The sequence below is a fragment of the Marmota marmota genome, unplaced genomic scaffold (genome assembly GCF_001458135.2).
Source record: "Marmota marmota marmota unplaced genomic scaffold, marMar, whole genome shotgun sequence".
Classification (NCBI taxonomy): Eukaryota; Metazoa; Chordata; class Mammalia; order Rodentia; family Sciuridae; genus Marmota; species Marmota marmota.
This window is the reverse complement of record NW_026000037.1, coordinates 22,348,328-22,360,968: the sequence shown is the minus strand read 5'-3', so window position 1 is coordinate 22,360,968 and position 12,641 is coordinate 22,348,328. Positions and strand designations below refer to the sequence as shown.

The 12,641-nt window shown below is 39.6% G+C and overlaps 1 protein-coding gene across 1 annotated transcript in view; it reads left to right on the top strand.

The window, feature by feature from the left end:
• The first annotated feature begins 560 nt into the window (after positions 1-560).
• Wdr33 (WD repeat domain 33) overlaps positions 561-12,641 on the top strand; it is a 102,912-nt gene continuing 90,831 nt past the window's right edge. The window contains 1 exon segment of the mRNA XM_015479096.2: positions 561-731. The gene's annotated coding sequence lies outside the window, so the exon portion shown is untranslated.

Below are 12,641 nucleotides of genomic sequence, written 5' to 3'. Positions count from 1 at the left end.
TCCTCGAGTGGAATTTCTAGGTCGCAGGGTGAGCGTTCTTAGCTTTAATTAGAACGATGAAATAAGTTTTCCAAAGTGGTTGTACCATAAGGCTGTTTTTCTCACTTGGCCTCCCGAGGAAATAAAGTAATCTGTAGCACAACTGGTATCGGGTACTGCATGAACACTAATCGTGTGCCTGATTCTGCTACATGTTTTCACGGTGAAACACAAGGACACAAAATTAGCAATTTTAAGCGCCTTGCCCATAATTTGACTCTTGGTAGGGCTGGCCAAATAGCTAAGGTATCCATCTCCGAACAAATATCGTGTTCAATTTTTGGAAAACGGAGTGTTTTTGAAAGCATCCAGGCTGGCTTACGACCTGAAACGTATCAGTACTGTGAAGGGCCGCCCCCATCATTCGCCCTCCTGCAACCAGCTCGAACCTCTCAGCCGAACAAAGAAAGCTCACACTAAGCCTCGTGGGTACTCAGCCAAGCCCTGCCCCTCACCTATGCACATGCGCAGCTCCAGCAGTACAGAGTCCGCGGCTCAGGCGCGCGTGACGTAGTACCGTACGCTCGTGCGTGATGACGTGCGCTCGGTGGCTCATTGGGGAAGATGGCGGCTGCACTTTTGGAGGAGAGGGATTGAGAGGGGAGGAGGAAGGAGGCTGGAGAGTAGAGACGTTCCCAACTGTGAAGACGAACGCTTCGCTCGCCGTTAGGAGCTCTGCTCAACGCCAGACGGTGAGTGCAGTGGTGGCGCGGGACCGCTCGCCTGCAGTAGGCGGCAGCACTCTCCGCCATTTTCAGGCTTGGCCGTTGCGTGCTTTGGGGGACTGGAGGGGTTCCCGGGGACAGGTTGGAGGAGCTGGGAGGACCAATATCGGGAGGGCTGATTGGGGCAAGTTTGAACCTTTGGGGCGGGGATTGGAGGCTTAAGGCCGGCGAGGAAAGGAGGACATGGTGAAACTAAAGCCCTGCTTGGGGACCGGTGGCGATGGAGAAGACGTAGTTAAGGCGGGCATGAATAAGAGGTGATGTTTGGAGGAGGGAAGCGCGTTTAAACTGATATTTTGAACGGGACTGGAAGGAGATGGGCCGAGAGTTGAATGGAGTGTGGTTTGAGTCGTTGGTTGATGAAGATTCAGGAGAAGTTAATGTGCAGACTATAAAACAGCGGAAGGTTTAGCCTTAATGTTATTGTGGCTTGGATTCGGTGTTTGTTACAGGGATAAGGGCCCCAGCTTGACAGGCAAAGCCCTGCTTCTTCAGAACGTTTATATTCGTATTTGGTTTCCTTTAGAAAATGCATCCTACTTATGTCTTTTTGGTAACTCCCTCCCTGTCTCTAATTTTAAGTTGCTTTTTGGCAACTTATTTACCCTAATTTAAGATCTTAGAAAGCATTCCTGTTTTTGCATTGTTTTGCATTTGAGACAGGGTTTTTCCCTGTGAAGCCCAGGCTGGTCCCAAAACTCGCGATTCTTAGCATCCCGAGTAGCTGGATTATAAGGCGCCTCTGTACGGCTAGTCTGTTTTAAACAAACAAACAAACAAACAAACAAAAAGAATACTAAAATAAATGTTGATACTTGGTTGTAACCCTTGTGGTTAGTGGCTCTTTTGGAATACGGAGAAGGTATGTTGATAGGGCATTCAGTGGTTATATCTGTTTAAATCAAATCAGAGGAGTAGAAAGCTTATCAAGCTTGTTTTAAAGTAGTTTCTACACAGATGTCATTAAGCTAACTGTTCAGGAACTTTGGAAGACTGCATAGTAACAAAAAGCTATGCTGAAAGTCACACTTCTTGGAAGAATAGGTTTTGCGTACACTCTGGAGTTCTATTATTTTATGTTTGTGAACGTGGTATTGTGGTAAATCTATTTAATTCAAGCAAAACTGTTATTGACCGTTAGTTGAAAGAAAACGTTCCCCTGGTGGCATTTTTCTTTTTCAAATCTTAATTGCATTTGACACCCATCTTTCCCTTTTCTTTTGGCACTGGGGATTGAACGCAGAGACACTTAACCACTGGGCTACTTCCCCAGCCCTTTTTACATTTTATTTTGCGACAGGGTATAGCTAAGTTGCTTTAAGGCCTCGCTAAGTTGCTGAGGATGTCTTTGAATTTGGGATCCTCCTGCCTCAGTTTCTGGAATGGCTGGGATTACCTGTGCACGCCATCTTGCCTGGCTGGACACCCATCTTTTAAAAGATAACTTTTGCACTTTTAACTGGTCTCCTTACTCTATAGAAGATTTGAGTTTGTGCTAGGATTTAAAGTTCCTTATTTAGCCTGTTTTCTAGTAATTTAGGGGAAATTTTAATTTTCTATACTCCTGGGAAGAATTTTGGTGGAAAGTTGGCTTAAAACACAGTTTTTTTTTTTTTTAAAGAGAGACAGAGAGAATTTTTTTAATATTTATTTTTTTAGTTTTCAGCGGACACAACATCTTTGTTTGTATGTGGTGCTGAGGATGGAACCTGGGCTGCACACATGCCAGGCGAGCCTGCTACCGCTTGAGCCACATCCCCAGCCCCAAAACACAGTTTGTTAAGGAAAAATAAATCGTTATGTGTGAAACTAAAGGTCTAAATTATTTTCTTAAATATTTATCTTTATTTTTAGTTGTAGTTGGACATAATACCTTTGTTTTTAAAATTTATTTATTTTTATGTGGTGCTGATCTAACCAAGGCCTCTCACTCGCTAGGCAAGCGCTGTACTGTACCTCTGAGCCACAATTGCAGCCCAATTCTCTTCTTTAGTTTGTGAAAAATACCAAGTTACCAATTTTGCCATTACAGATTTATCTTGAGCTAAACCTTAAACCATATATATATATAGATTTAAAAAAATCATTTTTGTAGTTGTAGATACGACCTCATGCCTTTATTTTTTATTTTTTAACACTGTGCTAAGGATCAAACTCGGTGCCTCAGATACATGCTAGGCAAGCACTTGCCTTTGAGCTGCAGCCCCAGCCCCTAACCATATTTTTATTAATGACTTAAGGTGCTTATTCAGAGCTCTCTTTGATTAGTAATAAGAAGTCCATGTTCTTTTTATGTTACTTTTGGAGGAAAATGTTACTTGATTATTGCCAAGCTCAAACTATTTTATATTTCAGAATAAGAAAGTAAAGTTGTAAATAAAGCTTTATAACTACAACAGATATTTTAAAAAGTTTTTCACTTATGAATGCATTTATGTAATCTTTTTGAGGTTACTTAGAAAAGTATTTGGAATGTTATAAATATTTTTAGGAAAGATAGTATTACTTAGTTGGGAGTCCCCATGTGAGCAATTTTCATTATAAAAATATTTAACTATCATAAATGTTATTTAAACAAGCATGGGTTCCAAACTTAGTTTTCTACAAAACTTTAAGAATTTGGTATGTGTTGAAACTTGCTGATAAGAAATGTTTTGTTGAAACAGTTACAAGTTTCTTTGTTGCTGAAACATGTTGTGTGACAAGTTGCCTGATGATAGTTTTAATACTTAGAAGTCTTGTCTTTGGCCAGGTGTGCAGGTGCTTGTCTTAATCCCAGAAGCTGGGGAGGCTGAGGCAGGAGGATTGCAAGTTCAAAGCCAGGCTCAGCAAGGCCCTCAGCTACTTAAGTGAGACCCTGTCTCAAAAATAAAAAGGGCTGGGGATGTGGCTCAGTGTTTGAGTGTCCCTGTACCAAAACCGAAAAGTATCGTCTTTTATTATTTCAGTGGTTTAGATTTAAAAGTTTGCTCTTGAACATGTTTTTTCTTTGGTGACTTTTCTCTTCCCTTTACAAACTATTTATATTAATTCTAGACATAGAAGCTCTTTAGCACTTGACCCATAGAACATGATTCTTCTAGCTCATAAGCATTTTAATAACTTTCTAGTAGAGTTAACTGATTTTATAAAGTTTTTGTTAATGCCTTATTTTCATAATTTGATTGCTTGTAAATCCCCAGTGCTGGGTATCATTGAAAAAAAGCATCATGGGGGAGGGGTTGTGGCTCAGCGCCAGAGTGCTTGCCTCACTTAAGGCACTGGGTTCCAGCCTCAGCACCACATAAAAATAAATAAACAAAATAAAACTTAAAAAAAAAGAAAGAAAGAAATATCTTTAAAAAAGAAAAAAAAAGCATCATAGATTTCAGTAGCAGCCAACTACCTACTTTTTTCTGTTATTCCTATGGATTGAACCCAGGGCCTCACCCATGCTAAGTGTGAGATTTACTTGTTGAAATCATTTTCAATTTTTAAACATTAACACAAATATCTTTGAAAACTTATTGACAATTTCTTTAGGTAACATTCCTTTCTCTGTGTTATGAAAGCCTTTTGAATGTATTTCTTTTTTTGTTGTTGTTTTTTTGAATGTATTTCTAATTAATGTGCTTAATGTGCTTTGACTCTGTTCTTAACTTTGTGAACTTTTTTTTTTTTTTGATAGCTAGGGATTTAACCCAGGGGTGCTTTCCACTGAGCTATGTCCCCAACCTTTTTCTTATTTTTTAAATTTTGACCAGGTTTTTGCTAAGATGGTTAGGGCCTTGCTAAATTGCTGAGGCTGGCCTTGAACTTGGAATGCTCCTGCCTCAGCCTCTGGAGTCACTGGGATTACAGACATTCGCCTCTGTGCCTGGCCTTCATGAACATTTTGAAGTCAGATATCATAGTGACTTTTATTCTTGTATTTTGTATTTTTTATTTTTAAGGAAGATTGCAGGCTCAGCAACTTAGCAAGGCCCTCAGCTACTTAAGTGAGACCCTGTCATTACAAAAATTGAAGGATGAATGAGTTTTCTATAAAAATTCCCCTTGTAATTCTACAGGGATCCACATTTCAAACTGACCTGGTTTATTTCTGATTTATTGCTGTACTTTGACTTTTGCTTAGGCTAATCCTTGTTAATTGTCTCTTTTCTTTCAGACAATTTATTTATATCCTTTTCATTCTTCAAAATCCAGCTAAATCTCATTGCGTTTACTTTTCCTTTATTTTTAACTTGTCTCTTTAGTCTAAGGTCTGTGTAAATGCCTTCTGTAGATTTGTGTTCTTACCAGAGTATTTACCATTTTTAGCTGGTCCTTGAATGGGTTAAATGCAAAACTGTACCTCAGACTGAATTTGTTATTAAAGGCACCTAATCTCTTTTCTGTTTGCTGTCCCACTTATAGGATACTTTATTTTTTAAGACAGGGTCTCACTAAATTGCCCAGTTGTCCTTGAACTTGTGATCCTTTTGTGAGCCTCCAGAGTAGCATATACCACAATGCCCAGCCATAGTAAGATACTTTCTTTGGGGGGGTGGGGGGATGGACACCTGGGGATTGAACTCGGGCATTCAACCAGAGCCACATCCCTAGCCCTATTTCCTATTTTATTTAGAGACATGATCTCACCGAGTTGCTTAGTGCTTCCCCATTGTTGAGACTGGCTTTGAACTCTTGATCCTCCCGCCTTAGACTCCCCAGCTGCTGGGATTACAGGCAAGCACCACTGCACCTGGCCTAGTAAGATACTTCAAAAAAAATATTTATTTTAGTTGTAGTTGAACGTAATACCTTCATTTTATTATTTATTTTTATGTGGTTCTGAGGATTGAACCCAGCGCCTCACATATGCTAGGTGAGCGCTCCATCGCTGAGCCACAACCCCAGCCCTAGTAAGATACTTTTAAGGAGCAATTTCTTTTTCTTTTTTTGTATGTGAAATATTATGGTAACTTTCCAATTTTATGTTATGAAAAATTTCAAACATGTATAAAAATGGATGAATAGTACAATGAACACCTATTACCTTATATTTAACTGTTAACTTTTAGCTCTTTTGCTTTAATTGTGTATACCACTCCACCCCCACCATTTGAAATTAAATTCAGATATGCTGATTCTTATTTTAATATCTTAGGAAACATTTCTTGGAGCTAATACTATTTCCTATACATTCATGTATTTTTATTTCAAACCACACTCAAAACTAAGAACATACATGATCATAATGTCTTTATCAGGTCTGTGGCAATTAGCACTAAATCTGCAGCATCCCTTTTCAGGCTAGGGCTGCTGGGCATTGAACCCAGGGTCTCCAGTATGCTAATCAGGTGATGTATCATTGAGCTACATCTCCAGCTCATATAGCAACATCTTTTTTGTGTGTGTGTTTTTAGTTATGGATCGACACAACTTTGTTTATATTTTTATGTGGTGCTGAGATTGAACCCAGTGCCTCACATGCTAACCCCAACCCCCATCTTTTAAAAATATGTTCCAACTGGGTATGGTGAGTGACACATGCCTTTAATCCCGGGGAATTGGGAGGCTGAGGCAGGAGGATTGCAAGTTTGAGGCAACTTAGTGAGATCTAGTCTCAAAATAAAAAACTAAAAGGGCTGGGGATGTGGCCCAGTGGTTAAGCACCCCTCGGTTCAATCCCCAGTACCAAATAAAAATTTAAAAATGTTCCACATTAGTGGGGCAAGTGGAGTGCACTTGTAGTCTTAGCTACTCAAAAGCTAAGGCAGAAGATGACTGAACCTAGGAATTTGTGGGCAGCATGGTGTGACGCTGCTTCTTTAAAAAAAAAAAAAGAGAGAGAGAGGGTCTCTTGAATTTTCCTAGGCAGGCTTGGAACTTGTGATCCTCCTCCCTCAGCCTTATGAGTAGCTGAGATGATGATATAGAAAGGTTTGTTAAATTTAGCTCAGATGTTTTTAGCATTAAAAACTTACAGAGGATGAAGCTCAGTTTTAAAGTGTTTGACTAGCACGTATAAGGCCCTGGGTTCAATGCCTAGTACCACAAAAACAAACAAACTTTCCACAAACAATGAAAACCTTAATAGGTAGCTAGATGTGGTGGCTCACGCCCCTAATCTCAGCTACTCAGGCATTTGGCTCAATGGTAGCATGTCCCTCTGTTCGATCCCCAATGCCACAACAAAGAAAAAAAACCTTCACAGGTGATGATATGCAATTTACATTGCATTACATCAGGAAAGATAGAATGTCAGGTTCAACGTCTAGTGATCCCTTAAAAGGTGGCTAGGACTGCCAGTATTTATAGGGCTAAATTTACTTGGTTAGTGTGGTGGCCACGGCCACCATTTTTCTTCATTGAACAGGTAGATTTTCCCCTTTGCAGTTATACTTGATGTGTAGAGTGATAACACTGGCATCATACGAATACCCTGTTCCTCACATTTTTCACCTAATGTCTGATGATTGTTGGCTGAGCCATTTATGTCATTGGGGGTTTTCTAATTCTGTTATTTGCATACACTTATTAGCAGGTTTTTTGTTTTTTTTTTTTTGCAAAGTAGCTTTTGGGCCTGGGGGCATAACTCAGTTGTAGGCTGAAGTCTTAATGCAAAAAAAAAAAAAACGAAAACACATGAAAGCGGGAAAAGTTTTCTTTTTCTTTGGCAGTGCTCTGGATTCAACTCAGTTCTGCATATACTAGGCAAGTGCTTTATTACTGAGCCATGTCCCCAGATCTCACTCTACATGTGTGTGTTTTTTGTTTTTATTTTATTTTTTGGTACTGGAGATTGAATCTAGAGGCGCTTTACAACTGAGCTACATCTGCAGTCCTGTTTTATTTTTATTTTTTTGGTACAGGGGATTGAACTCAGGGGTACTCCACCACAGAGCCACATCCCTGGCCCTACTTTGTATTTTATTTTGAGACAGGGTCTCACTGAATTGCTTAGGGCCTCAGAGTTCCTGAGGCTGGCTTTGAACTCCTGATCCTCCTACCTTAGCCTCCCAAGCCGCTCTGTTTTATTTTTTGAGACAGGATCATGCTAAGTTGCCTAGGCTGGACTTGAAGTTATGATTCTCCTGTCACAGACTTCAAGTCTCTGGAACTACAAGTGTGCACTGCCATGCGTATATTCTTGATTTGAAGCCCTTACCACATATATGATTTATGTATATTTTTTCCCATTTTGTAGGTTGCCTTTCACTATGTTGTGTCATTTGATGCACAAGCTTTTCTTTCTTTTTTGAGATTGGCTCTTACTATGTTTCCCAGGCTGGCCTGGAACTTCTGGACTCCAGTGATCCTTCTGACTTAGCCTTTTCAATAGCTGGGACTATAGCATGCACCACTACACCTTGGTGATGCACAGGTTTTTTTAAGTTTGACATGCTCACGTGTGTATGACCCTTGGTTTTTTTTAGCTTCATAATGTGTCAAGAAATCATTCCATATCAGTTTTGAACTCCTCCTCCTTTTAAAAAATTACAACAGCTTTACCTTTGAGGAACTCCATTTTATCAATGTAACATAGTCTGTCCCCTCAGCTCCTATAATGATTCAATAGAATGTATTTGAAGGTGAAAAGGAGACTTATTGTGCCAACAGGCATAAATGGGCATAAACTCGGAGTTCTAGAGGCTGATCATATATATATAGCTCAGTGGTGGAGCAGGTACTTAGTATGCATGAGACCCAGGGTTCAGTTACTAGCATTTAAAAAAAAAAGTGTTCTTGAGCAAATTTATTTATGTATTATTTTTTTAATATTTATTTTTTAGTTATAGGTGGACACAATATCTGTATTTTATATTTATTTGGTGCTGAGGATTGAACCCAGTGCCTCATGAATGCTAGGTGAGCACTGTATCTCTGTGCCACAACCCCAGCTCTTGAGCAGATTTAGACATAGTCACTCAACTATTAATGGAACTCCTCCTGTCTCCCCTGGAGATTTACCACTAGGCTATACTCCAGTCCTTTTTATTTTTGTCTTTTAAGACAGGGTCTTACTAAGTTGCTGAGGTTGGCCTCAATCTTTGGTTCAAGAACTTTTAAAAGATTTTTAGGGCTAGGGTGTTTTCAGAGAAAACTTGGCATTCATTATGGGAAAGAATTTCAATATATATCAGTAGAGTCACAGATATAATTTAAAAATCAAGTAATATGCATTCAGGGGAGAATGCAGACTACCTGGAGGGTGAGAGACATATTTGGGGTTCCTGGCTTTTCTTTTAAAGTGTACTTTATGAGGGCTGGACATGAGAAGGTATGTAGGGATGATATCAGTGTAGTGATCTCAGCATGACTTAACAGTTTTCAGAATCCATTATCTGGTTAGTAGATAACATTGGAAAGTTCTCTAAATTATAGGTATATCAAAATATTGTATTTCTTCTTTGCTTAATCTACTTATTGGTGGACTGATTAACAGTGCAAAAGGTAATTAACGATGCTGAGAGCCACAGCCAAGTCGGAATGGCCCCTGGCATTTTGCCAGAAGTAATGGTTGAGAGGTGAGTCATTAAGATGATGTTAATTAAGTTAAGCTGTGTATAATTGCTGTGACTGGATGATGCTGGATTAAACAGGCTGTGGATTCAATTGTATATAGACCCCTGCTGTCCGCCTCGCCTGCTACTTTGGAGTTCTCACGGGGATTCCTGGGGAGTTCCTGTTGGTTGGTTGGTGAAGTTCCGGTGGAGGGAGTTCCGGTTGGTGTGTGGTGTCCCTGAAAGGGCCGAGTGGGTGGCTTTGGGGGATTTCGGAAATAAAGTTTGTTTCTGCTTGAGTGGCTTGTGATTTGTGCCCAGCCAGACTGCGGCATTTCTGTGGCATAACATAAGTCAGTGAATATATGGTAACATACATAATATATGGTGAATATATGGTAATATGTGAGTGACAAGCCTGGGAGAGAGACTGGCTTAGGAAATGATAGCCTTGGAAAAGTATGCTGAACTTTAAATTAAAATTGTATTTCCTGGGACTGGGGTTGTGACTCAGTGGAAGAACAGTTGCCTAGTATGTGCGAGGCACTGGGTTCAATTCTCAGTACCAAATATAAATAAATGAATAAAATAAAGGTTCATCAACATCTAAGAAAATATTGTAAAAAATTGTATTTCCTTGTGTTGTCTTTATGACTCCTTTCTACCTGGTTTTTATTTCTTCTATTCTACCCGAAGAGCATGTGCTTATGTAGGAGACCCTGGGTCAATCCCAGCACCGAAAAAAAAGTTATGGTAAAACACACATGCACGACAACTTCTGATCATTGTTCTTTTCAACATATAAAATACACCCCCGCCCCCGTTTTTGGGTACTGGGGATTGAATTTAGGGGCATTGAGCCACATCCCCAGCCCTATTATTTCATTTAGAGACAGGGTCTCACTGAGTTGCTTAGCACCTTGCTTTTGCTGAGGTTGGCTTTTAACTCATGATCCTCCTGTCTTAGCCTCCAGAGACTGGGATTACAGGTATGTGAAACCGTGCCCAGTTTAGCTCCCATTGTAAGAATGCAGATGTGAAGCAAGGCAGTGGAGCACTCCTGTAATCCCAGTTGCTTGGGAGGCTGAGGCAGGAGGATCCCAAAGTTCAAAGCCAGTCTCAGCAATTTAGCAAGGCCGTACGCAACTTAGTAAGATCCTGACTCAAAATAAATAAAAAGGGCTGACAGTGTGGTTCAGTGGTTTAAGTGCCCCTGGGGTTCAATCTTTAGTACCAAAAAGGGAGTGCAGATATGATTTGCTGGTTTCTTTTCATGACTTACGTTTTTTTTTATAGATTTCTTTTTCCAGGTGGGTTTCAAACCCTATTTTGATAACTGCAACTGTTTTTGTTTTATAAGAAACTTCCTCTAAACCAACACAGTGACTCACGCCTATAATCTCCGGGGTTTGGGAGGCTGAGGCAGGAGGCTCACTCTCGAGTTCAAAGCCAGCCTCTGCAACTTAGTGAGGCATTAAGCAACTCAGTGAGACCCTGTTTCTAAATAAAATAAAAAATAGGGCTGGAGATGTGGCACAGTGGTTGAGTGCCCCTGGGTTTAATCCCTGGGGACCTCCAAAAAAATTAGTAAAAAGAAACTTCTCAAATTTTTACATAGTAGTATTTCATCGGTACAGATGTTAGTTGGGGGCTGGGGTTGTGGCTCAGTGGCAGAGCGTTTGCCTCGCATGTGTGAGGTACTGGGTTGGATTCTCAGCACCACATAAAAATAAGTAAAGGTATTGTGTCGGGGCTCGGGGATATAGCTCAGTTGATAGAGTGCTTGCATCTCATGCACAAAGCCCTGGTTCAATTCCCAGCACCACACAAAACAAAACAAAAAAGAAAAAGGTATTGCGTCTATCTACAGCTAAAAAAAATTAAAAAAGAAAAAAGTTAGATATTGTCTAGGTGCCATGACACATGCCTGTGATCCCAACTACTTGGAAAGATGAGACAGGAGGATAGTAAAGTTGAGGCCAGCCTGGGTAACTTAGACCCTGTCTCAGAATAAGTAAGCCTGGCAATGTTGCCCAGTGGTAGAGCACCCCTGGGTTCAATCCTCATTATCCTGACCCAAGGGGGAAAACAAAACCCAAAGCAAAACCGCATTAGATATTGAAGGTTCTGATGGTTTTACTAAAGACCTTTAACTAGTTAATTGTGGAAATTCCCTATACACAATCACAGTTGTTTTTCAGTAGAAGGAGGAAATTTCTGTTAAGTAGGATGCCTAAAAAGAGCTTTAACAAAATTTCAGTTTCATATACAACAGTAGACTCAAACTAATTTTGCATCAGGTCAAATACAGTTTTAAAAAAATAAGCTTTATGAGTTCTTGAACTGAGTTCAAGTAGTTACACTGAGACATTTGAATTTTTCTTTTTTTCCCTTGTTTGCATTACTGGGGAATTGAACCCAGGGGTGCTCTAGCACTGAGTTTTATCCCCAGCCTTTTTGTTTTCATTTTTTGGTTTTTACCAATTAATGAATGCTGCTTTGAACATGAGTGTACTAGCTTTTATGTGGATATAATGCTTTTTATTCTCCTGAGAATATTTCTAGGAGTAAAATTGTTGAATCACATTTGAAGAAATTTCAGGCTGTTTTCCCAAGAGGCTGCACCATTTTGCATTCCTGCCAGTCGTGTATGAGGGCTCCAATTTGTTTATAAAATCCTGGGTTGAAGGGATGCTCCTGCTTTATCCCCTTGAGTACCTGGGACTACAGATAAGTGTTCCAGTACCTGACTTTCATTATGGTTTGTTTATTTATGTATATAGTTTAGAGATTGAACTTGAGGCTTCCTGCATGCTAGCACGTTTATATGTGTCTATATGATGTTAAGCTGTACCTCAACATTCATGGTTTTGATTTGTGTTTTCCTAACAACTAATGGTGATGAACATCTTTTTCATATGTTTATTGGCATTTGTTTATCTTTTTAGACAAGTAACTTCAGACCTTTTGCCCATTTAAAAAATTGGATTGTCTTTTAATTATTGAGTTGTAAGAGTTTATTCCATATTTTCAAGTCTCTTATCAAATATATGATTGCAGATATATTCTGTCATTTGTGGATTCTTTTTGCTTGCTTGCTTCTTTTTCCTCTCTTTTTTTTTCCAGTGTTGTGTAGTGTAATGAACCCAGGCCCTTGAGCATGCTAGAGTTTAAGCTCTAACACTGAGCTATACTTTTTTTCACCTTTTTATTGGTCATTGAAGTATAAAATTATAATTTTTGTAATGTTTGTATTATCTATTTAAGAATTGTTTATTGTGCCTTTAGTGTCATGGAAGGCAGATTTGCTATATTTAATACAGTTTACAATTGATTACACAGTTGATTTTTGCAGTCAGGAATGTGGATTGTTGGTTATGGGTAAAAATATGAGCCCCCCCCCCCCCCC